The sequence below is a fragment of the Nesoenas mayeri genome (genome assembly GCF_963082525.1).
Source record: "Nesoenas mayeri genome assembly, chromosome: Z".
Classification (NCBI taxonomy): domain Eukaryota; kingdom Metazoa; phylum Chordata; class Aves; order Columbiformes; family Columbidae; genus Nesoenas; species Nesoenas mayeri.
Window position 1 is genome coordinate 8,684,200 of NC_137542.1, and position 27,915 is coordinate 8,712,114.

Sequence of the window (27,915 nt, forward strand, 5' to 3'; positions counted from 1 at the left end):
CTTTCTCTATCATGGAATAACTGAGGCTGGGAGGCATCTCTGCAGATCACCCAGTCAACACTCTGACTCAAAGCAGGATTGGATTGCTCAGGGTTGTATCTAGTGGGTTTTGAACTTCGGCAAGGATGAAGGCTCTACTGCCTCTCCGTACAACCTGTTCCAGTATTTGATCACTATCCCTTTAAAAAAAGGTGTGGGTTATTTTAATTATTTAAAAATGGAATTTTCTGTATTTCAGTTTGTGCCTATGATAGAAAAGTATTGGTCAAAGCAGGAAGCGGTGTATTCTAAATACAAGAATTAGAATTATTTTGGTTAAATATTAAAAAAAAAAAGCCACAAAATTATTATTATTATTTTTTTTTTTTTCACAGAAGTTCAACAGTTTTGCAGTGACTTAGGCCCAAAAATAAGAGTTAGTTAGGAGGCAGGCATTCCACCTAAGTAAATATTCAGGTGGACTCTCAGGAATTTGAAATAGAGGTATGACTCATGCATGGAGGAAGCATGAGTTTCAGATGGGAAAATATTTACCCCTGTCTGTTTGCCTTGTATTTTGGGGGATGATTTTATTTTTATTTCCTTTGTTGCTTTAATTGAAGAAGAAATCACAGTTTAATTAGTGTTTTCTGTTGTTAGTTCGTAGATTTTCTTACTCAGTTTCCATGATTTTGGTTGTCCCATTTTTTCTCCAGCATAAAGAGTAGCTGTTTGTTTGTTTCTTTGTTAGTCTTTGAAGAAGTTTTAATAGTGTATATTGAAAGGTAATTTCTGTCATGGAACCAAACTCAAGAGTTGGAGGTGCTTGTGAGAAAAGAATGTTTCGTTTTTCTCAGTACACTGGAGCAGGAGTGGAGTACCATGCTACCCTCTGTTGTCTAGAAAATGAGAGCTGCATACGCCAGCGTTCTGCTGCCTCTTTGTGGGAAGCTGAAATCAGCTACATAGCAGGTTGTGTCGAAGACTTCTTTCTGCAGCTGATGTGCCTGCAGATAACCACTGCTCAACTCCTTCCTGTCTATTGCAAAAAAAGAGAGTATTAACAGCTTTAAGAGCAAACAGTGATATTCAGGAAAGCTGTCTTCCCAAAGATCATTGCCTCAGGTGTCCACCTCTATTAGGTCTCTGTAGTGTCTGATGAGGTGGCTTGTGGTTTCCTCCTGCTTTCTCGATTTGAGAAGTTAGTAGGGTTCACACCTCTGCTCACTGTCCATTGTAGAAAGCTGGTAGAGATGCACTATCTTTGAGACCTCTGTCTTTTGTTGGATAAGTTACAATGGAAGTTGGAGAAAGTCAGCTGGACAGATCTGCATGGGCATATGCATGTAGTTTGTTGGCCTAATGCATTTCCACACTAGAATTTTTACTAGGACAAAGAAGTACATTTGCATGCAGTCTGTCTTCTTGAAAAGGAGGTAGGTCTTCATTGTCATAGCTATCTTTCTGCATAAGGGTCTTTTTTTCTGACTCCTCCTGTTGCTGTGCTCACAAAAGCAAGAGTTATACCTCAGTCCATTGCAGTTAGAACTTCCATCCAAACTGGATGAGGTGCCTATCTCCTTGCAGACGTCCACGGAATGGCAAAAAGAACAGGCCTTTCTGACACTGCTTAGGTAGCAAACAGTTTTAGCTCCTGAAATCTCATTTTTGTGCCCCTTTTCACCTGAGAACACTATGTTTTCTTCTAATTGGGTTTTTATCATCTCACATGAATGTAGTGGCAAGACTGGTATAAAAGGTGTTTTCTCTCTTAAATCCAATGAGGGATTGATTACTTTACACCTCTTTTACTCCAAGTTCCCTGTATTTCTAATTAAAGTCACAGGTATGAAAACCTTTTTTTAAAAAGAAAACTAGATGTGTAGCCATATTTCCAGTTTGAGCATTTGGATATCTTGTGTTTTGACAATCTGCTGAGACACCATATTTTACATAGGTAGAACTATGATAATTGTGGTTTTTGATGAATCCTGGAAAACAGTGATTGTTATCTACCATCACATTATCTTACATTCATCTAGAGTGTTTAGTTTCTCTGTAGTAAGAAAAAGCACACCTATGCTCTTCATTAAAAACTGTTACTTTAACCTGATCTTAAATGATTTGAGCAATACAAGTTCAGTAACTTGCCTGTAACATTGTTAACAATTATTGCAGTTTCATGTGACTGGGTTCCTTTAACGTCATGTTATTTGGGAATGTGCCTGTCTACAGCTGGTAACCCTGTCTGTTGAAGAAAACGTTCTGAGTACGTTATTCAGAATGCAACACCCATTTTGAATGGGAAGTTTTCCTTTTCTTCAGTTTGCGTATAGGATTGAATTTTCAAAGGAGTAGAAAAAATAGCTCACAGTAAAATTTGATGTCACTCTCATCACAGGGAAAATCCCTTGGAGAAAAAATTGCCTGATATGTCTGGTAGCAATTAAATTGCAGTTTCCTCAAATAAACCATTTAAGATCACACCAAACCCCCAGGAAATTACTGAAAAGAACTTTGCCCAGAGATTTTCGGGAGAGAGAGGACAAGAATAGGAGAAAGAAACAAATACCTTCTTCCCAGGAAATGGGGAAAGGTAACACTTTGATTCCTCCTTTGGAAGCAAAAGCGCAAGTCATGTTGGCAGGAGTTAAAGCACTACTTGTCAGCTAGGAGGGCTCTCAGCAAAAGAAGACTGAATGGATTTTGTGTGGAAGATTGGTAGAGAGGAGCCTGAAATTCTCTCCTGCCCTTTAAATATGTGCCAGCTGAAGTGAATAGCTATTATTTACTGCAGCACTTGAAAAGAGAGTGTGTCAGAAGAACAAATTTAAGGGAATTTTATGGTAGTGAGGAGACAGTTAAAAGTTCAAGAGTAGGACCTACATTTTGCCCAAGTAGGTACAATTTTGTGATATCACGTTATGTCTCTCAAATGAGAGAATACCTGCAATATCCGATGATTGCAAATACCCATATATTTTGTTGCAGAATCAGACCATTTTTACAGTCCTAGTACTTTTCTAAACTACTAAAAATGGAATATAATTGTGCTGAATAAAATAGTTTGTTTTTCTATTACAGTTATTTGCCTATATATTTGAGAGCTGGCATCATGATATACAGTGAAAATATCAGTTTTACTGGAATGCTGTTTACAGTTTAATTACATTCTAATAAACACTATAAGTAACAGTCACTCTCAGAAGGTCAAGATTCTGTCTATGAGAGAGCTGATTCTTCCTGAACAAAATAATCGTTTTAATGACTGTGGACTCTGTTTCATACACCATGCCAAAAAACAGGGTTGGTTTTACTTATTGGGATGGGAGGAAAGTCAGACACTCAAAACACAGCAAATAATGTTGTACCTCAAAATTGTCTAAGTATTATGTGCTGTTTTCTTCAGATGAGAATGTCAGTTTTCAGTCACAGAGATAACTGGCGTCAAACTGGGAAAGAATTCTTACTGGAACAGTCAAGTTAAATGATCAGTTCCTTAATTGTTCTGCAAGCTACATAGGTTTGAAGATTTCAGATGTAAAAGTATGTGTGTGAAAGAATTTCTTCCTGAGCATTAGCACAGAGACCCTAAGATATTCCTATAGCTGGGCAGGTGTTGAAAGGACACAAAATAATCCAAAATGCAGATATTTACTGAGCACCTAGTTGGTGCTACAGGAAAATGTTCTTTGCTTCTTCCACTGTTTTGCTTTTATCCTTTCAGAATTACTTCAGGAGTCAGGTTTGTGTGACTTTTCAGAACCTGAATTCCTAGGTTCTGCATGATGTGATGAACACCAACTGATTTTTCCTGGCACCTTTTTATTGCAAACAGATGCTGTCTTGGAAGACTAGGCATTCAGTTTCTTAAGCTGCTGGTATGCCAGTTCAATCAAGCACTTTTTTTTTGATCTATATTTGTAAATTATTTGCCAAGAAAACAAGACAGACCAAAATTATTTTGTGTATTGTCATCAACTTCAGTAAATTGGCTGAATGAGAAGTAAAGGATGTGTGTGGAGATGGTAACACTCCACTGGACAGCTGTGCAAAACAGGACTGTTTCAGTTTTGTGGATGCATTTTCAAGAGACATCTGCTGTAACAAAGAACTGGAAGATGGTAAAGGGAGAGTCCATGCTGATGAATCCTCTTTTTCTCCATATAGCATTTAACGCTAAGGGTTAAAACACAAAAGTTGCAGACCGAGAGATCAGTTAATTTCACCCTCTTGTTTGTCCACAGACTGGTCAACTCAATGTAAAAAATGTTTGTACCTTGTGACAGATTTTCAATCTTTCTATGCTACTACAATCTTAGAAAGTATACAGCTGCAGAAACAGAAACATACTGTTCTGATATTTCCATCAGAAATGATCTGTGGAATTTTCAGGTCACTAGAAATCTAAAAAATATTTTCATTTCAGATAGGAACAAAATCATATCCAGAAATAAGAAAGTAGGGAATTTCTGAGATTAAGAGGACTCTTGTCTCACAGAATTCAGGTGAGACAGAAGCTAAAATGAAAATACAGTCAGTGAAGATAAATTAAATCTTACATTACTTTGGTTTAATATTCTTTGAATGAGCAGAATATGTTCTCCCACATTAAATAACAACGGTGTATCCAGAAAATCTGGAGGGATGCATTGCTAGTTGTTTGTTGTGATGCATATGGTAGATAAGTAGATGACAGCATAATGATAATTTCAACAATTCACACCAGAATTTGAATAATAATGGAAACTCTTTTGCCTTTTCACTCCTGGAATTTCTTCTTTCATATCAGGCTGGGCTGTACCTGGCTCTCCTGACAATCCCTTTACCTGCTCCAAATAGTTTGGGAAACTTGGCATTCTGAGCTGTCAAAGTCTTTGGAAAATACCTGGAAAAAAAAAAAAAAAAAAGATGGAAGAAAATAGTGAATAGAATCAGTAGTACTAAATAAATAGATTCACCCGTTGCTCTCATGGTTCCATAGATGCAACATTACGGTTTATTGAGTCGTACATATACATTAACTTCAGCATGTTCTTCAGGATTGTAGTGGAGTGCTGCTCCAGTGAGACCAAAGTAATTCATAACTGATGTTTTCTTTCCATTCCCCTCCTCCCGCCATGGGAAGATGTGTAGTAGAATGATGTTTAAGAAGGATCTCATCATGTGAGTTTCATGTAAATAACCTACCTCACAGATAAATGGTGGAGACAGTGTGCTGCTTTGTTGATAGGCTGCGCATTAAGCTTCCAAGGTTTTTCCAGAAGAATGTTTGGATGGAATGTGAATATATATAGATTTTGGTTCGAGATGTTGTGTATTCATCCGGCTATCTTTATTTTTGCTAGGTACACAACCTTCATACATATGACAACTTGAAAAGTATCATTTAATTAATCACTTGTTGCTTGGATACTGTCAGTCTTCTTTGACCTAGAACTGCACTCCTAAATCAAGCTTACACAAGTTGCATGAAACTCCGAAATAGCTTTGGAGTAAAAATAGCTGTAACATTGTGAAGGTGTATATATATATATATATATATTTATATATATATATATATATTTATATATATTTATATATGTATTTTAATTTGTTTTCCAAGATTGACATACATTTACCAGTCTGATGAAATTTTCTTCTGCATTTTTCCTGTACTAAGATTAACAGTCCCAGTAGCTAGATTACAATGTAGGTTATTTTGTGAGAAAGAATTTTGACTTATAAAGAACTAATTTAATTACTGTTTATTTTCTTTTGTGGTCTCAGAGAACACTACAGAGACACAGTCCCTTAGGAACTCTGTACACATCTTCCTCAAGATTAAAATTTGGATAGCAAAGAAAAACTATTTCAAAACCAAATAGTTTGTAAACATTTGAGAAAGCTTCTTATTCTGCTAGAAACAATATTCTACAATTGAGCAGTTAAATTATATTTCATTGTATAAGAGACTGTAAAAGACTGATTTCTCTTTGAGACAAAAATGTTAAACATTGGAAATACTTACATACATAAGCTTAATACGTGCTTGTCTATATCATTCAGATAGTTGCAATATTGAGTACTAGATTTGCACAGTGGTAGGTTGAAGGTCAATGACACCAACACTTTACATGCAGCAGTAATTATGCCTTCTTATGCAACTAGAAAGCAGAAATAAAATGAGAAATACAGAAATTAAAGAGCATGTACGGTGCATGCATCATCTACCTAAATAATCTCCTAATTTTCCTCCTAATTACTTAGCCAATTCTGGGTTAATATCTCAAACACCAGTTTGATCTATCTGTCTAACACCAGTATTGATCTATCCACAGAAATTGAAAGTGTCCTCTTATTAAAAGAAAATAAAAAGTTTTCATCGAAAGTCGCAGGATTTGTCACGTCTTTCTTCCACCTTTTCCCCATTCAACAATAATTAGAAAATGATAGGCCAGGAAAAAGGGAAATTTCTTCCTGGAAAAGCAGGAGCTTGACTAACATACAAATGACTGAATGAAAGTGATGATGTTACTTACAACATCCAGTATTGCTCTTAACAGTATGTATTTTTTTAAAAAAAGTAAGATCAGCTAAAAATCTTTGCCATAGACAAAGAACGTATTTTGTAGAAGACGTTGCCTCAGGTTTGGTAAAGCTTATGAAACAAACAAGAATCTGGTATATGGAGTACACTTTTGCTGAAAATTACTGGTGGTCCTTCAAAGCAAACGAGTTTAGGGAAAGGGACCTTGCCAAGCTCCACTGATCACAGTGTGGCAACTGTCACCTTTCCTCAATATCCACCTCCCACTCTGCCAGGCTCTGCAATGCCTGAATTCAGGGTGCTGTTTGAAGAGGACCTGTGCCAGACACTGAATAATTACTCGGTAAATAAGTTTAAAGGGGCAAATTACATTCAGGGTGATCCATTTGGCAGAAGTTCCACCTAAGCAATTGTGAAACAGTTGTTCAAAGACTGAACTTAAAGCCCAGGTATTAATTTCTTTCTTCCAGTGACCATTGCTGACTGGCATACAATCAATACGCTGTTGTGAGCAGATTTAACACTACTCAGATGTCCTCATCATGTTAACAACATGTGCCTGCAATTCTTCACTGCATGAACTTGCAGAAAAGACATTTCCTTTTATAGTTTTTTTCCTGGATTTGAGTGTTAGCCATCTAACTCCAGTAAAAGCCTGAGACTGGCTTTGATAAGCATAACTCTAATAATCACCATAAAAAAGCTGCTGAGTGGCAAATCAAGATCACAGGAGATCTGTGTAGAAGGAGATGAAGTCAATCATAGCGGCCAATTGCAGCAGGATTTTTATTTTTTCTTCCTTTTTTTGGTATCTAAGTGTGCGTCTCCTCCCTTGAGAAACCATGGCAAGAACTCAGTGGTTCAGATTTAAAGTCTATTCATCTGTACTATGTAAGATTATAAAGGTGAAAAAAGTACTGCTTTCATCCCTCAAAAATTGTTTGCCTGCAGGAAGTGCGCAACCCATCTTAATTTTATATTTTAAATATGTTCTTTCATTTCACAAGGCCATGCAAGCATTCTTAACTAAAAAGCTATCTGAATAATTTTGAGTTCAGTAATAGTAACTATAATTACTTTCATCTTGTTTAGAATCTGCAATTTTTGTTCTAGAGAGGCCTTACCTTGTCTTCCCTTTTAAAGATCAACAGAAAAGATGTTATATCTTTTGCAGACTGTCAGTCATGAGCTCATTATTAGTCTAGTTTTTAATAAAGTAATTACAAGGTCAAATAACAGTGATAGTGTAGTTTCTATTAGCTTGAACTGAGCAGGATAGTGAAGCCATTAAAATGAAGAACTTTTTATTTTTATATTTAATAGAACCACATAGCTGAACATATTCTTTCATCTCTTGCCCTCTGTATAAAGAATGTTCATAAACGACAAGTTAATTCACAAAAACAGATAAAGAAAAAGGAAATTTGCTTTGTCTCAGACTCTCATTGTGTCCAGAGAAGTTCGGTTTAATGAATTTGCACTGTAAATGAAATAATGTAAATGAATGCAATGAGATTTGTCACCCTTGTCTGGTGGGAGAGAATAAGAATATAGTGTTTCTCTTTTGGGCATTTTCTAAAGGAATATTTTAACTTTTCCGTCTGTATTTCTTGGCCACTTAGGACTTGTTGGAAAAAATAAGGCAGCTTTCACCACATCAAAGGTAACAGGGGCTGGTTGGAAGTATAATTGCTTTTATTCTTCCTCATCAGGAGAAGGTACTAGAAGTTTATGTGCTTCCTGTTGTGCAGGAATTGCTCTTATTAATAGCTTTAAGCCAGCTTTAAGTAGAGAAGTTGACATCTGGTGTGCCTCTTGTGATCCAGCTCCCTGTTATGAGCTTTGTCAGGGCAGGATTTTTTGCTCTGTATCTGACTAATGATGATTTCAGAATAGGCTTGAGAGAAGAACCTTCTAAGATGGCTAGATGGCCAGAAGTGAGGTTGTTTTTGCAGGAGTCTTTTATGTGCAAGAACCTGTAATGACTTCCTAGGATGGTGATGGATTGCTAAAAGTTGGGTAAATTGTGGTCATGTGACATGAAATCGTCACTGATTTCTGATGCATGTTTTTACAGAACTTTAATTCAAAGTCTTCTTAAATCACTGCTGCATACACTTGGGGATATGCATTATTATTGTTTCGGATCTTACTAACTATAAAATACACTAGTGCAAATACTTTGCAGTTTTACTGAATAAGGTTGACTGAATCTGAGCTTGATTAAATCAATGTTCTGGTGTTTGTTATAAAATCAAATTAATTTCTACCTGGGATTCCCCCTTGTATAAAACAGGGAAAAAAAAAAAAAGGAAGAGAAAAGGTACTGTTCACTTAGAAACAACACTGTCTTAAGATTTAGCTGAGGAATGATTCTTGTTTTCCAAGGTTTAGGAATGAATCTGGATGAGGAGGGATTGACACAATCTTAAAACTGCATAAAGCATACATTTGATGCCACAATTACTTAGCTCATTTTTATACATCATGACATATAAGGCATGACAACCTTTTACCCTGTTCATTGAAGAAAACTAGTTCTGACATAGCTGTATGATAAGCATTCGCATTGCTTAGGCAGAATAGAGCCAGATAGGATTAAAATAAAAGTCCTGTGAATAGTAGGCATGAGGTGATGAAAATTAGAATCTATTATTTAAGATTTTTTTTTCTTAACCATAATTTTCCTTGACGAGTATTTGAAGTTATGGCTTCTGTATATTTTGCTGCTGAATACAAGGATGATATGAAGCTCAGGCTGTCCAAGCAGCTCTGAGTCACACCAGAGAGACCCTCTCCACTTTGCATTTCCAGAGTGGGGATGGAAAACAACTTCCTCACACCCAGCAGGAGAAAGAATGCAACAGCAGTACTGGTGAAATAAGCATTCACCAGCTTAAAAAAGGGCTGCAAAACAGGATATAAAAGACTAGGAAATAATTGTGACCCACGGTGAGATGGTTTCCTGATGGGTCTTTGGCACTCAGTGTCCAAGCAGGGGAGGGGAAAGCTCCAGGACTATGAGTTTCCTTTGATTAACCTCGTTTGCCTTCATTACACAAGCTAGTGATTTAGCTACCTTTTTATCTAGTTCTCCCATTTTGGTGCCCAAAGGCAGATTATGTGAATCTACTTTCTGCTCCATTGTTTTGCACTGTTCTGGCAGATTAGTGATTGGAGTTTCACTGTATATCATTAGATGAGCTGTGATATGTGCACTAGGTGAGTTTGACTTTTGGGTATGATCTTATGACAGCACTTACAGAAACAGCATTTGTGGAAAGCAGCTTTTAGACAATATAATCCAGAAGGATGTTTGTTACTGTCATTTGCTATAAAAGATACTCACATTTTGCTTTCTTAAAAATACACTAGTTAGCTGAGAAGTTCTCTTTCCATTCCGTTTTCCTCAAAACATTTATTTTGTTCTGGAAATACAATATCATATTATTAGAATGCCTTGGTTACTATTAGCTTATTTGGTTTGTGATTTAGAATACCAGAAGACAAGAAAGGTGTGGAAGAGTGACTAAGAAAAGGAAAATAGACTAAACAGATAAATATGTAGAATTTATTTTAATGAGAATAGCCACATAGACATTCTCCTGAATGGTGGAAAACAATATGTCAAGTAGTGAAAATAATTCTTTATGTCTTTAAGACAGCTTTCCAGAGCATGCATCCAAATGGAGATATGGCTCTGAATACATCCTGGGAGCTTGTAAGAGAATGAGGGCACAGTCTGCACTGTGATAAACTGATCTAGGAGTTGTAACAACAGGTTTATAAAAGAGACTGCTAGCTTCCTGACAGAAGGAATACCAAAGTAGCTGTTGTTTCTCAAGCTGTAATTATTTCTCTTGATTGCTGCTGAGGCACTGCAGCAAGGGGCTGATTTACACGCTACGACCAGCTTGTGCTTATTTACCCAGTCATGCAGGCGACTTCTGTGTCAATTGTTCTCTGAATACATGGTCAGCTTCTACTTTTCCAACTAATGACTATCTAAACATCATTAACAAGGAGGGCAAAGCCATAAGACAAGGTGCTTGTCGTGTTCCAGAATAAGAGCTTATTATCGAATAAGTTCAAGAGAAAAACAACAACAACCCCCAAAAACCAACCAAGCAAAAAACCCACAAAAACCCAACCAATCTCTCTTTTTGCTACAAGACAAACTATCAAAGAAATGGAAAAGACAAAGCTGAGAGCCTTTCAAAAAAATTTTAGTTTGGTCGCTGCCTTAGAGCAGGATCAACTATGCAGTTGTCATTTTTAGATGATATTTGAGAAACATGTTCTTTCAACCTTTCACTTGATGAAGTTTTTACTGTAAGAGTCCATTTTTGTCTTTGTCAGACTCTTCCAATGCTTCTCTTTCCTTTTGATCAGAAAGTTTTTCTTAAAGTCTTGAGTAAAAATATAATGCAGTTTAAGGGAACTTCTTGATATCTACAACTCTGGAGAAACTTTTCCATGTTTAAAGATTGTTATCCTGTTCTCTAAATTATCTAAATAACCCTGAGTTTTTAAATTTTTATGCAATAAGTGCCATTTATTTATTTATTTATTTATTTATTTATTTAAATGCTTTCTTTCCTTTCTGGACTCCAAAGCTTCAAGGTATAGTTTCCTTTGCTTTGGTTATGTCACTTTTTGTGTCAGCGGCTATGTCACTTGCTTATTTTGGAGCAGCAGGGTATTGCTATGACCAATTAAGTCTGTTACTTGACCTCTTTTTGTAAAACTATTGTCTAGTCAATAATTCCCTAAGTGAATTTATGCAGATGATTCTCTCTACCCACACTGTTTTGTTCTGTGTTTTGTTTGTTTGTTTGTTTGTTTGTTTGTATTCAGCACTGTTTTGTCTCAGCTAATCAGAAGCTTTTTGAACTGTTTATCTTATTTTCTGGTGTGTTACTGAAACGTTCTATCTCAGTGACTCCTGTAAATTCAATATGGGGTCATAGTTCGAGTCACCAATGCAAACACTGAATGAGAAAGTTCTATGGATTTTTACTTCATAGATTGTTTCGTTTATATATCTAGTCTGAGTGTATGTTTTCTCCCAGTTTTGCATTCATCTAACCCTTCTTTTTTGTCCCCTAACTCTCTTACAATTCTGCTCTATAGGACAAAACCCTTGTTTAATTCAAGTAAAATTGCAGTAATTGCTCCTTTCCTAACAAGAAATACATTACATTAATTACTGTTGCTATTAATACCAAATCAAATTATGTATGTCAGAAATTGGTGAAACACAGGGCTGTTCTTTAGTAGTTCAATGTTAATTTTGGTTTCTTGTGAACAAGCGGGTTAGGAAGTGATGCTACAGTACAATGCTGCACTAACCCTTTGCTTATGACATCCTGACCTACATAAAATCTGCCTTCTCCTGGAAGGAAGAGGGGTATTTAGAAGATGTAATTTTTAAGACCTAGCCATTTACTGGTTTGCAGCTTGATCAACAGGACTTAATTTCAGAAAGTAATCTCAAAGAATGGTGGAATTAAAACTATTCTTAAGTTCATAAAAAAGGATTTCCTGCTGTGTGTCAAATTCCCATGTTTGTGGAATGCAAGGAAACCATGGTTAAATTCTCAAGTTCTGTAAGAAATTTCTGTAAAAAAAAGTGAAAATAAAATAAAAAACAATCCCTTTTGATGAAAGAAGCAATTAACTACAAAAGTTTCACACATTAGTTCATCAAAACTTTTCAGTGAACTTAACTACGTTACTAAACTGATTCATTTGTTCTTTCTCTCTGTTGCTCTTTCACTGTGGCTGTGGATGTGTGGGCCTGTTGTGTGAGTGTAAGCATGCATGCTTTTGGGAAGATGACCCAGCAACGGACAGGCACTGGTTTCTGGATTAGGGCCAAGAAATAACATTATAAAAAATAATCTGAAACAAGTCACCATTACATGAGGTCTTTTTCTTACTACTTCTTTGTAGAATTAGCTTCTTCAAACTGCCATAATGGGGGGTATTTGCATTCATCCCATATCTAAACAGTCTTAAGTAAGGCTTTTGTGATATAGTGTCCTAAATTTCCCCTGTAAAGAAGAAAAAACTCAAACCAGATTTTCAAGAATACCGAACCCCAAGGTGAGGATCAAATTTCTGTTGAATGGCTAGGTAAAGCTTCAATAAAGTCAACTAAGTAGCGAATTATCTTTGTGAGTTTTACATATCCAATGCTATAAAATGTGTTTGGGTTTTGTCTGTGCTAAGCAGCAATAGTTATAATCTGAAAAATGGGAGATTCTGATTCGAAAAAAGGAAAAAAAAACAACCACAACATGATCAGTCTGGCAGAGGAGGAGGGGTCCAAGGAGGTTCTGATATCTCTGTTCCAGGAGGTTTTCAAGACAAGGATGGATGCTGCATGATCCTGAGGTTTCAGTGCCAACAGAGTTGTGAGCTGGATGTTAGGCTAGAAATTTCCCCTGTTCTCTTTCAACTGGAATGGCTCTGTGAGTCCACAGGAGTCACAAGAAGATCTGAAACCCAATCAATATGCATTATTGGAAAGTATACAGATCATGACTTAGTACTTGTGAAAAATGTGTGGGAATTCAGTAAGCTTGTATTTTTCATTGTGACTGATAATTTTCAAAAAAAGCTCTTGATAAATTTTTGTGTGTATTCCCTCTAGCCCCATTGATACCATTACATTTTAAATTTTCCAGGCGTGAGCTCACCACTGCCTCCTGAATCAAGTGTGTGCACCATGCTACACCAAAAACAAATCACAGAGTCACAGAATCACAGAATGTCAGGGACTGGAAGATCATCCAGTGCAATCCCCCTGTAGGAGCAGGAACACCCAGATGAGGTTACACAGGAAGGTGTCCAGGCCAATTTGAATGTCTGCTGAGAAGGAGACTCCACAACCCCCCTGGGCAGCCTGGGCCAGGCTCTGTTATCCTTGATAAAGGAAAAAAACCAGAGATAAGCATTTTATCTGGAAAACATTTTCCAGACCATTCAAATGACAAACGCATCGCATAGGGGAAGAATGGACAAGTTTGCGAACTATTTGCTAAACAAAGCAGAGGCTAAATTCTTTATGAATAGGATTAATAATTGAATAGTTAGTCAGTTTTAGTCTTAATTTCCTTTCCCCCTGCTGCATTATTGTGCTTACTAAATCATTTCAGAATACGGGTCCCAGGTGACCAACTTTTTCCATCCCTGACAAACTTCTAAGCATCAGAGGAGAGACAGGCACATGTCTTTGTAGGCGAGGTTCATTACCTGTCTTTTGAAAAGCAATATTACCTACTGTGCCACTGTAGAAGACATAGCTGGTGTTCCTGTAGTGAATAGCAACAGTGTGAAACAGCTCTGACAGCCTGAGAAGGAAAGAGATGGAGTGTAGCACAGCTGAGCAAGGAAAGGTGGAAAACAGGTGAAGGGAAGGTAAAAATCTAGTGTTATTTGTTAACAAAAACTTCCTCCAGTCTCATAAATAATCCAAACACAGGACTGATGAGTGTTTCTTGATAGGAAAATAGGGTAGGAAGACAACATAAAAAGATGCAGCAAAATTAAGACCAAAGAGATGATAAGACCAAAACAAATGAGCTTAGTGGCATTTAGAATAAATGGATCTTGTTACGTGACATGAACACGTATCTAGAAGATTTCTATATTCATAGGAGGCTGAAAAAGAAAACATCTCAGTTGTTGCACACAACACGAAGTGCTATTTGCCAGTGTCTGAGAACTGGAGGGCTAGGGGGAGGCAGAGGAATGCTGTTCATGCTGCCCATGCAATTGGTGATAAAGAGGTTTTGCTTGGACAGAGCACACTATAAATAGGCTGAAGGGATCTGGAAGAATTTAAGTTACAGTGAAATGTGTCTGTTCTTTCCATTTTGTTCATTCTGCTCTGTCCCCTGTAGAACAAGATGCTTTTTAGCCTGTTAATCGTTATGAATACCTAACTCTTGTCCGCAGCCGTTCTGATTTAGTCCATCTAAGTTAGTCAATCTAAATTATTCACCTGTCTGAACTCCTTAGTCATTCACTATTTTTCTTCTCTTGCATTATGGTACTGAAGAAAAAAACTACCTGTTTTTATTGTCCTTGATTCCAGGATTTCTGGAAACTCCTCTTATGCACTTTTGTTTATATCTTTTTTTCTGTTCCTCTTCAAACACTCAGCAGCTGCAGGACCACTCAGTGTTCTCAAACAGCAGTCTTTCCAACGTCAAACTTTATTGAGATTATTGCCGGCCCCAGACTTGGTAGCTGAATTTGAAATAGAGTTTTGACTTCAGTACAATAAAAAGCTTCCTTTATGTCCAGTCAAGGGAAAAGTGGCATTTTTTTGCTGGGCCTTGTTTCTTCCATTTTCTCTCAGTCTCTGCTCTTTAGCAAGTGAGATGAATTTAGCATCTGAGTGGTTTTAATGCTGTGTAATTGTTTTGCACTTTGTCAGTACCTTTTACAGATTGCATAATGTCACTCTGCAGATTCTCAGACAGATAGAAGGATCCTTTTACTGCTTTAGCTCTCTCCATTGCATCCATTCTGCAGATAAAATCCTACTGAATTAATATGTGTGTGGGATTTTTTTTTTTCTCCCTGAACTACTTGAAGACTTTTAAGGATATAGGCTTAATTTTTGAGCTGGAGTCTAATCACAGCTCAGATTCACTCAGTACAAAAGGAATTCCTGTGGAGGGCATGCAGGCATTGACAGGAGCACCTGGAGTCTCTGGTATGTTCCCTCTGCTCCTCCCACAAGCCAGAATCCTGCCTCAGAAGTCACCAACCTCTCACAGACATCACTGAAGAAGCACTCAGAAGAAAACTGGGTGACTTTCTAGACATGGGACATTTCTTCAGCTGTAACAGGAAGTGGTGACATTTTCCAAAATGCCACACTTTGGGTGTCAGCAGAGGTTGGCATGATTCATAGGATTGGATTTCCTTTTTACAATAGTGACTTCTGAACTGCTTTGCCCAAGAAGATGGGTTTAGTGAAGGTGAACCTTCTATAGTCTCAAATTTGCTACCAGCTGTTGATAGAGCCTAGCTTGTAGATGTCCTGTGAGACCTTCTGCACTCTTACCAGAAGAACTTACTCTTATCAGAAGAACTTGCTCTTATCAGAAAAACTGAAATTGGTGGCCCAAGTAAGTGCCCTTCATACCTGTTTTCACAATGGTTTGGGATATGGCAATATTTGAATAACTTGTATCAGGAAACAGCCTCTTCTTTGTACATTACTGGACTATTAGCTATTTTTCTAGTTAACCTTGGAACCACTCAGATTCAAGAGAGAGTGTATGAAGATAGGGTTGGATTTTATCTTTGATTTTCCACCAGGAGAAGAGATGAAATAACAGACTGCAAACCCGACAGATGAATCTGCAGAGAGGGGCCAGCAGCAACAGTAACTCTGACAGAATAGCTGTTGTTTTAAACTCATTAGGCAGCTGGATTCTATACCAGCCTATAAATTAAAACATTTCCAGTAAGTGATGCTAGATACTTCATAAATACTTCATCAATTGGAAGCACCTTTTGATGCCTGTAAACCCAAATATTATATTTCAAATCATTAAAATCCTCATCCATGATCTTTGCAGGAAATAAGTCAAAATATCCTCATTCAAGTGATGGATTTTATCATTATATCATAAAATTACTCTGGGAAGACGTTTGCTCTGAGTTGTTCAAAGATGTGCACTGTAACAAGACCAAGGGCTTCCAGAAACACAGTCAAAGAGCAACTTTTTATTTCCTTTATTTTTAGGAAATGAGTGCAGTATGTGCACAGGGCAGGGTTTTTTATGCAGAGCTGTCATCACACAGCTGAAAAAGACGAGGAAAGAAATAATATTTAAATGTTTTATGTGTTTGTGTCAGAGTGCTTACAAAGAACAGGTCAGGATTACTTAAGCTATCCTAAAGGCTACACAGCTCTGTTACTGGTTTAATAAAGGCTCAGTGGCTATGAGAAGAAGATAACTGTGACTCAAGTCTAAAAAAACTGGTGACAGAGCAGTATTTCTGATGAAGTCATTAAGAATAAAAGGGTAAGAGACAAATCTTTCTTGCTAAGAGCAAAGGAGGGTCAAGGTAGTTTTGAGAATGTCAGATATAGCCATGACTATAAGCAAAAGAAGGCTGCAGTATAATTACTTTGCACTATACAGAGGCTTGTAGTTTTTATTTTACATCTTAAAGGTACATGTTATGTGAGGTATTTGCATTTAACGATGCTCCAATGTGTCATTCAAAGCGGACTGAAGTCAGGCTACCATGAATCTACTTTACAACAGATTCCTTTTATGTACACTTAATGGACATGACTAGTGTTACAAGCACCATCAAGTGTCAGAAAAATTAAGCACCTTCTGTAGCAATGCATCTCTGAATGCTACTTTTATTTGCAGTGCTTTCTATTCAGCAAATACAGGTTAAAAACTTCACTGCAGTTGCATATTATTTTATTGCAGGATCTCATGAATAGCTGTTGTATTATCATCTTGCAGAATGTGGAGAAATTAAATTTTATTTAAAACCACTCTTACACACTCTCTTTAAAACAGGAGCCTGGGGTTTGGCAGCTTTAACATCAAGGAGAACAGGGTTCTTCCTTGCCATGCTGAATGTGTTACCATGTGTTGCTCAGGCACCTTGAAGTGAGCTTTCTGATCTCCTCAACACATCTTAGTGCAGTATGCTGGAAGACTTTTTCAGGGGTATGGCACATCTTCATGTAAAAAGCTCTTCTGACACTTCAAACACCTGTTTTAAGGGGAATAAGAAAATACGGTTTTCTCTCCCATATATCTTCTTCTTAAGTAGTTCTTGCCCACAGTGTCCGGTTCTATCTTCTTTCTAACGTTTCCACATCTGATTTTAGAATAGCACATACTTTTTTCTGAGCCAGTAATTTTAAAAAATGTTACATGACTAAACTTTCTGCACAGTGAATCAAGCAGCTGAGTTTGTCTTTGTTATCTACTGAATGATGAACAAACTACATAGATAGTTACAACTAATGAGGACCAGCACCCCTACAAGACTGTCTTCTTCAACTTCACATTAGGAGCTGGATATGAACTGTCATTGTTCCATGGACTTTAGATTCATAGGTTTTGGGGACAGGAGGAGCCGTTATTGTGATCGACATGTCTGGCTTGCTATGTAAAATAAACCTCAGAATTTCACCAAGTGATTCCTGTGTCAAGTCCAGTGACATTTACTTGAATTAGAGCATGTGTTACGGAAAAATATGCACTATTGTTTTTTAAAAGATCAGGCAATGAGATATTTTCCATGGTGATTCCACCTAGCTAATTGTTCTAGTGGTTAATACACTTTTCTATTAAAAGAGAAGTTGCATATCTATGATATGCAATTTGAATTTTCCTCACTTGAAGTGACTGTTTCCCATGTGTTTTTATCAGCCAGATATTAAGAAGCATGCAAAATTTCCTTATGTAGGCAGCAGGGTTGGTGCCTAGTCACATTTCATAGAATCATAGAATAGTTTTGTTTGGAAAGGACATTTAAGATCATGCAGTCTAACCATTAACCTACCACTGCCAAGTCCACCTCTAAACCATGACCCTAAGACCCTCATCTATGTGTTTTTTTAAACACTTTCAGGGATGGTGACTCCACCACTGCCCTGGGCAGCCTGTTCCAGTGCCTGACAACCCTTTCCAGGAAGAGATTTTTCCTGATACCCAATCTAAACATCCCCTGGTGCAACTCGGGATCATTTTCTCTTGTTCTATCACTTGTTACTTGAGAAAAGAGGCCAACATCCTCCTTGCTACAGCTTCCTTTCAGGTAGCAGCAGACAGTAATAAGGCCTCCCCTCAGCCTCCTTTTCCCCAGGCTAAACAGCCCCAGTTCCTTCAGCCAATCCTCCTAAGAGCCGAAGCTTTCATACCATCTGAAGAAGCTGACCTATTATGTTGCATCTTAAAAACCGCTGAATTAAATATATACAAAGGAGTAAAACTTATGCCTATTGAGAAGGCAAGCCTCAAAACACACACAATTAACTTTGTAGATGGAAATGAGATTTTGATGTATATTGCTTCTGTGGACTCATTTAATGAGAGTGAATTTATCTTAGAGCCCTACGAATTTCACACTTAGCTTGGGGGTTTATGTATCTTTGTACTGACCTGTGGCAGAGATCCATGTCAGTGAAATAACACAGTTCTTCCCTACCTGGTTTGACTGACAAGTCAAGCTCCAGTTAGTTTAATTTCATACTGTCTTCATTCTGAACGTGCACTATTAAAAAAATGGCTGTTGAATTATATGCTCTCTATTTTTGTCTTGTAAATGTCTATAAAAAAACATTCCGAAGAACTTGGATTCAGGACCGGTGCCTGCGGCATGCAGTTAAAACACAGGCAGTGCTAAAGTGGACAAGGCTTGTGGCAGAGGGGAGATTTGTTTCCTGGTGTAACTTTGGAAGGGGCAGATTTAGTTGCTGGAGGAAAAGGGAGCCCTGGGGACTGGATGGCTTGATAAAAACTAGAGGAGAGTGAATTCAGCAAGAAACTTGGAGATTTCCTGAGGCAGCTGACTGGTGGCTCTGAAGGGCTTCCAAGGCAGAAGTATATATTTGTATAAGAAGCTAGAGGGTACCAAATTCCAGAAAGGAACAGAGTGGCAGATGGGAGTTACATTAGCTTTTAATTTACTGTTTTATTTTTAAAAAACCTGGAAAATTGATTTTGTTTCCAGCCACAGGCACAGATACTCCGGTTGTATTTGTGAAGATTTCTTTTAGTAGCAAAGATTACCATAAATTACCATATTCTCATGATAATGAAAGCTGTTTAACTTTTCATTATCATGTTGATTTTTTGTTTTTATTTTGTTTTGGGTTTATCAGGAAGTCAAAGGTACACATGAGAAATATTTACTCTAGTTGCACATGGCTAAATCAGGAGTAGAGTGAGTGATTCAAACCAAGTTTGTCAGGACTTAGAAACACAAACACAAAACCATAATCAGCTTAAAAAATAGAGAATGAGGAAACAGGGAAATTATGTGAGACAATGAACTTATGGGAGACTTCCAGTGTTTTAGGCATTATGCTGCAGCTTCAGCATTTTTCTGAAGCCTTTATCTTACTATGGGCTCTAAAAAAGGCCTAATGAATTTTGTGCATATCAGTGACAATTATGAAGGGCAGAAACGGGTCACAGAGGTAGGGTTTGGGGCACATCCACACTTAAAACTCCTTAACTTTTCAGTCTTGAAAATGATCTTCTGTCTTATGTGTTGTACTTGTGTAATTGACTGAACAGTGTGAAGCTGGGTTGGTGCTCTATGTGCCACACACTTAATTAAAAATATTTCCTGCAGTAAACAACAGTATTTCAATTGATAAACTGAAAATGCATTTATGTGGTCTTAGTGATTTTGATGCAAACAAATGTGAACTAGCGGAAGAGCAGGCAGTGCACACATCTCTTGTGAAATTGCAGGAGAATTGCGTGTGTGGGTGTATGTGTTGGTGTCCAGGACAGAAGGAAGAGGAATATTCACATGCTGTAAAAAATTAGATCACAGAAAAACAAGATCACTTTAGGCTCCCAAATTATCGCTATAAGCAGGGACTCTTGGCATCTGTTTAGAGCGTATGTGGTTGTAATGGCAGCTGGTGACTATGTAGAGCATTAGTTTCTCGCACATTTATCTACTTTGAGAATTACCTCCATTGTTAAGACAAGTAGATGACTTTTGGGCCAAACGGACACCTTATGTTTGTGCTGTGACACTCCACTTGAGTCTAGCTGGGATGGGAAATTTTTAATGGGCCTCCTATGTAAGACTGAAAAGAAAAAATCTAGTGCCTGAGTAACAAAAAAAAAGTAATTGTTAAAAAAAGTAATAATTTCATTAGCAAGTGGAGCAAATTATCCAAAAGAATGAGATTTTAAACACAGCAGACCCCAAAGTGTCAATTCTGCCTTCATGAAAACTTTTTGAGGACTTGAAATACATTTAATGCTGAAAAAAATCCACGATCTTTGGAAGGTTGTAGTGTCCATTTTGGATTGAAAAGGTTGGGTTTGCAAATGTGCTTATGCTTCCTAGATGGTTTATGCAGGATTACTGGTCGTCAGTTTCCTTCATAGTAGCTCCTATGGCACTATATTTTGGATAACAGTGTTGATAACACACTGATGTTTTATCTTTTGCTGAGCAGTGCCTGCACACTGTCAAGGCCTTCTCTGTGTCTCTGTCTGTCCACCCAGCGAGGAGGCTGGGGGTACACAAGAATTTGGGAGAGGACACAACCGGGACAGCTGGCTCCACTGACCAAAGGGATGGTCCATGCCATATGGTACACTCAGTATGTAAAGCTGGGAGAAGAAGAAGGAAGGAGGAATGTTCGGAGTTATGGCATTCGTCTTCCCAAGTAACTGTTACGGATGATGGGGCTCTACTTTTCCTGGAAATGCCCATTGCTGGCAATTAGTGAAGGAATTCCATATTTTGCTTTGTTTCTGTGTACAACTGTTGCTTTACTTATGAAAAAAGTTTTTATCTAAATCCATGAGTTTTACCACTTTTGCCATTCTGACTCTCTCCCTCACCCCACTGTGGGGGAGTGAGCAAGAGGCTGTGTGGGGATTTGCTGCTATGTGGGTTAATCCACAAGAGAAGGTTTTATGAAACTGCCACAACAGAGTCTGTTGAAATTTATATGCTTTATAGAATGCCTCATTTCTGTGAAACATTAGGAAATAACATTTTTTGGATCTTAAAATTCATGATTATTTTATAGAAGTGGTTTACAGACCTATTTTAAGTCTTTTTAGCTCATGATAATGTCTAAAGAATGAGACTTGTTTTACATTATCTCAGTCTGATTTTTCAGCACTTATTTAAAATGCTTTTCCCCAAGACAGATGTCTTGTAAATTTGTTTGTTGTCTTTTGTTTTTATGAAGCTGTTCCAGTTCCTGTTGAGCAAGTTTTACCAGTCAGCAGGAAATGGCAACCAACACTTCTGTCTTTGGCTCTTGACAAGTAGCTCTGAAGTGATGGGACTGCCTTGAACAGCAGTTCTCCTTTCTCCCTGAGTTCCCAGAAATGCCTCTTGGCATAAACTAATATAATAATGCTGGTAAGACAGTCCTAGTAACAGGCTGAGCTGACATAAATCCCCACAGGACAATTATGTCAGTTAAAATATAACACTCAATATAGGATCATTATAGACAATAATATTCTAGGGTACCTACTTCTAAATGCTCTTGATAAGCCACGTAGGCCATTGGGAAACATCAGTGTTTCCAAGAAGAAACAGATCCTTAAAGGTAGCTTAAGCTAAAGGCTCAAAATGAAAAGGCCAACTGAATATATTCAATTTATACCATCTTAAGTTACAGTGCTGAAGTCACTGAAGCAAGACTTCAGTGAAACAGAGGTACTCCCTATGGAGAAGACTCACCATGGAAATTAGAATTTCATTTTCATTGATTTTCTGTGATATCTGTGCATCTGCCTTATTAACTATTTTATCCTTACTTGTGCAAAGAACATTCTCTTCCTTGGTCATTGGCCTTTAAGCAACCTTTCTCCACTTATTCTATTGTTTATAGCTCTACTTCTCAAATTTAGATAGATAATATGGTGGTTTGTCTTTTTGGTGCATTGTTTTTTTTTTTTTTTTTTAATTTTCTCCCAGGGCTATGTGGCTCTTTGAAGTATGTAATCTGATAGGAGATGGATTGAAACCTAGTCTCCGTATTTTATTTTGCACCTCTCAAATTACAGAAAAACCTATTTTAATATCAGTTCTTCACTCCTCTGCTTCTTAAGCAACCCTGAAGAGGCTGGATAGCTGAATTGTGGGTTGGTTTAACTGACATATCTACACCGACATCCAAAGAATTCAGGCTTTTCTATGTCTCAGTATGAAGGAATAAAAATTCTGGCTTCCTCCAGGTGTGGACGAGAGCTGACTGCAATTCCATTACCTGTGATATTTACCAGAAGCAGATATGCCTTAAAATAATTGCTGGGGTATTTTTATTTGGATAAAAATTCTCTGTGTTAGAAAAGAAATAATTGCTCAGCCCTGTTTAATGCATTTTGCATGTTTTAATCTATTCCAAACCAAAAATTAAGGGATATCAGCATGACACATTAATGTATGACATTTCTTTGATATTATATAGATAATGTGTTATGTAAAGCATGTATCTTTCATGAGAAAATTCTCCCTTGTGTCATAAAAGTCACTTGATGGCATGAATAGTGAGCTTGACTGAGAACTGAACATAGATCTTTCAGACAGTTTGTTTAACTCCTAATAAAGGAGGCATCTGTTTAAAACTTGACTCCTCACCAATTAGCTGTTGTCACAAATTTAAATGGATATAGATCTGTGCTCTTAGATGGTATTTAAAGAGCACTGAAATTCATATATACACACTCTGAGCAGATGTAAATCTCAGTAGTTACACTTGAGTCAATAGAAACATGGAGATTTATGTCCACTAGAGCTATGGCCCAAAGTATTTGCCCTGGAGAGATTGCTATTTATGGACAGTGGCATAAAGCAGTGAGAATTAAGGGTAATCAGAACAGACCTCTTCTATGAATAAAACAGTCAGCTGAAGGAAAAAAAAAGTGTGAGGAAAAGCTGTTTTGGAACTGGACTGCTGACAAACAGTGGAAAGCCTGACCTTAATTGAAATGAGTTGTGAATGACTACAAAATCTCTAATTATGTTCTTATCTATTATTATAATGAGTCACTGAATAAGCAGATGAGATAAAACATAGGTTGCATGGGACACTACTGAATACGAGACAGAATTCGGTAACCCAGGTGACTGTGCAGCTGTGGAAACGTGATGCTTTGCACAGGGACAGTCTGCTGACTAGCATGCTAAAAGGACCTGTGCCATAAACATACTTTTCTGTCTTTTCTGTCGGTTCCTGGTACTACAGAGAGTGCAGAGGAGGGAGACACAGCTGATGAAAGACCTGGAGCACAAGTCTTACAAGGAGCGGTTGAGGGAACTGGGGCTGTTCCACCTGGAGAAAAGGAGACTGAGGGGAAACCTTATCACCGTCTACAACTATCTGAAAGGAGGTTGTAGCACGGAGGGGGTTGGTCTCTTCTCCCAAGTAGCAAGTGATAGGACAAAGGCAAATGGCCTCAAGTTGTGCCAGAGGAAGTTTAAATTGGATATTAGGAAAAAATTCTTCACAGAAAAGGTGGCTAGGCATTGGATCAGGCTGCCCAGGGCAGTGGAGGAGTCACCATCCCTGGAGGTGTTTAAATGACATTTAGATGAGGTTCTTAGGGACATGGTTTAATGCCAGTGTTAGGTTAATGGTTGGACTTGATGATCCTGAGGGTCTCTTCCAACCAAAATTATTCTGTGATTCTCTGATTCTATAATTCCTGTGTCACTTGTCCACTAATACTAGTGGCTATTGACCTAGCACCAGAGGGTAAAAAAATCATTTTGGATACTGTGAAAGTAAGAGAAATAGTGGTAGTGATTTGTTATAATAATCATTAGAACCGTGAATCTGCCCTTAAAGTGTTTGCTAATTATGGACAGCATCAAGACTTTTCAAAAGGGTGTGTTCCTTTTGTCTTATTTGGAGTTTTCTTTTGATGAATTAATAGCACCATTTTTTTGTACATTTTTTTAAAACATAACCTTGAAGGAAATCTCAGTATAAATAATACAAAATTTTCATTTATTTTAGTATATAAATATAGGTGGGGTTCTCTTTAGATTCCTTGAAGTGATACTTTAAAAAGCTTATAAATACCCATCATTTTAATAAACATTTTTTAAAATAAATTATGTTTCTGAATCCAAAATATTCTAATGTCTCCTATGTATAATCCTTTTACACATTCAGCTGATATTTTATTCATAAATAATTTTCCCCTTTTGCCAGATCAGTCTCTTTCACAGTCCTAAATGCTTTCAACTACAGATATTATCTTTGTCATTCCACAGCACTTTTTCACAGCATGCTCGCAGTTTTTCTTTCCAGCCTTCCCTTACTACCCTTTTTGTTGTGTTTTGCTTTACTGATGCTTCATGTCATCACAGAAGCAGTAACTATCTTGAAGTCACTGTTCACTAATGATGCTCTAAGCACTTTGTTTTGGTAACCATGTGGGTTACAGGAGAGTGACTCAATGAAGGTAGCATGTTTTGCCATGAAACCTCTAAACCTTTGTGAAAGTAAACCCAACTTTCCTGCTCATATAATTTATTCTCACTGGCACACTGATCATTCTTCATCTAATAATTTTCTTCTGACATAATGAAAGCATGGTGAGGCGTTACTGTAATCTTGATAATGATCACTTTATCTAAACGTAACAGTATGTGGGGGACAAGTTACTTAGAGAATATTTGTTGTTGAGAATGTTTTAATCATTGGGATGTGTAAGCTGGCTCATCTGTTTCTTGAATCATAGCCTAAAAATATTCACATATCTATTTAAATTTGTGATTGTATCAAGAATGCAAAACCTTACAGCTGTACCTACCTGCTTCTGATTAAATTGCTTTAGAAATAATCTAAACCTCTGGATTTAATTCAAATCTGAAACAAACTCATTTCCAACACATCAAACATTTTATGGTATGGAACCTTCTCCTAGCCAGACCTGGTGAGTTGATCGGATTCATCCAGATGAATCTAATTTTGTACTCTTTCATTTACTCTGGGTAGTTGTTAATATTATTATTATTATTATTATTATTATTATTATTATTATTATTATTATTATGGTAAAGAGAATCACAGAATCACAGAATGTCAGGGATTGGAAAGGACCTTGAAAGATGATCTAGTCAAATCGCCCTGCCAGAGCAGGAACACCCAGATGAGGTTACACAGGAATGTGTCCAGATGAAGAAAAGTGTGGCATGTAAGTAGAATTAAACACCAGTATGAAAAATAATCTTGGTGGACTCATCACAGAAAACCTGTCTTATAGCTAGTGTCGTTTTATAAACCTGAAGTAGTTGAACACAGTCTTTTTCCTTCTGAATAATCACTGAGCAGCTGAGAAGATTATTACAACATATTGTAAAATTTTCCTCATTTGGTTGAGAACAAAAATCAGATTAGTGATCAGATGCAATCACTGAAGGGTTCATTGTTTACTCATCTATATTTTTCCATATAAAAAGGGGCTACAAATCCCTTGCTAAACCCTGCAGATTAAGAGTATTTTTAATATTCTGGCATGACCTTTTTATGTTTAATAACTAATTTTTACTTCTCTAAACTGTGATATGAAGGTATATGTCAGTGCTCTGTGTTTTGAACTGTATTTTAATTAACACTTTATTTCAATGTTTGGAAAAACATTTCTAACATGAAACTATGAAATTTAGTAAAGGGATTTTATATTATTTTAAAAAGATTAAACCCTGTAGATTATATTACTACACTGACTGTTACAACATAGCACTAGCTGAATTATTTCCATGCCTTCTTTCAGCATTCAATCGTACGTGAACTGGGGATTTGAAGTATTAGATTTTCAGTGTTAGATATGTTGTTATAGAATCCTAAACTTCATTCGTTTATGGTATGTGCCAAACTACCAGGCAACATTCATAACACATATCCTCATTTTTTTTGTATAGTTTATTAAAAACATCAAATGTATTTGCTGTTACATATACAAGTTATTTGCTTTTGCTCATGTAGTGTATTGCTAGGTAGTATCCAAAGCACCAAATAAATGGCTTTTTCCCTACCTCAGGTACTCTGCAACAGGCCGACTATTAATTTCTTTACACGTAATCTAAATAATCTATTCCAAATGTGCGGTCACTAACAATTGTAGATGTGGTGCTTAGGGACATGTTTTAGTGGTGAACTTGGCAGTGTTAAGTTTATGGTTGGACTTGATGATCTTAAGGGTCTTTTTCAACCTAAATGATTCTATGATCCTATGAGTCTGTGTTTTGGCTTTGAATGAACTAAACCGATGTGACTCAACACTATTTCCAACTTATTTTTTCTAAAAAGATTTGTACCTGCTGTGATGTTTAGTGAGTATCGAAGGACAGTACTTTATTTTAGCATGGAAGAGCTAGATGTTTTAAATATCAGGAGACAGCATAGTAGAAAATAGATGTGAAACTTTAAAATATTAATTTTTAACTTAAGAGCAACCTTTAACTCTGTAGGTAAACTTACACTTTTAATAAAATGAGAAAGTATTCTTTTTTTCCTGAGGTGCCTTTTTTTTTTTTTTTTTAAATATAAATTAATTTTTGCCTCTCTAGGAACATATGGGTCAATTTCTATTTCTAGAATCAAGTGAAAATGCAAAACAATGTCAAAAAACCTAAAACCTTTCCTGGTGAAAGCAGACTCTGATTCATATAAGTCAGATAAAACTGTAGAGGAACAAAAAGATTATAGCTTCCTTATAGATTCCCTATAGATGGAGAAAACTACAGTCAAAAATGTTCTGTCACGTTTAAAGAGAACATGTTCCATTGAGCTAGTTTCAGTAAATACTAATGAAAGCCCACCCCATAAACTACTCATTAAAGCTTCCCGTTTGATGGTATCTGAATTTGAATAGTTATCATCCATGAAATGGGATGCTTTCTTTTAGAAATGACAATGTAAGATATAACCTAATTTCTGAGGTGGGGTGTTAGAAGATTCCACCTTTTGGACTAAAAATGTGACCAGTCACAACATATTAAATCCAGTGAGGGAGAAGGGGAAGAAGGTCTAGAAAGGGAAGCGTTTGCATCAAATGGCTTTTAGACTTTTGAACTGGAGGCCGCAATTAAGAAGTTAGACTCCTATGCAGACTTAGCAGAGACAGTGGACTCTCCTGGGGCATTTCGCAGATGATCCTCCACACGGGAAAGTCTAATTCTGCCCATGGACAACAGAAGGATTTGGTGTGTGTGACTGGATTAAAGGACAGGGAAAGTCACAGCATCAAAGCCTCCTGCAGGAGAAAGCACTTACCTGTCACAGAGGTGAGAAACTTCAATAGCTTGTTAAGTACTCATGTTATTTTTTTTTTTTTCCATTGGTTTGGTTTGTGTTTTTTTAAGTTGTTTTTATTGCCAGGGAATTTGAGTTTCTCAGCTTCTGTTTTCTGAATATTTTGGATTTCATGAGCCAAGGAAGGAAGGAAGGAAAGGAAAGGAAAGGAAAGGAAAGGAGAAGAAGAAAGGGGAAGGGGGGAAGGTAAGGGAGCAAGGAGAGGGAAGGAGAAAGGTGAGAAGAAAGAGGGAAAGAGAGGAAGGGAAGGGAGAGAGAAAAAAAGGGAATGTGAAACAGAGAAAATTAGTACAAATTACAAATGCAGTAGCTTTGAGTAGTTGCAATTATTGACTTCCTGATAACATCATTTTTTTTT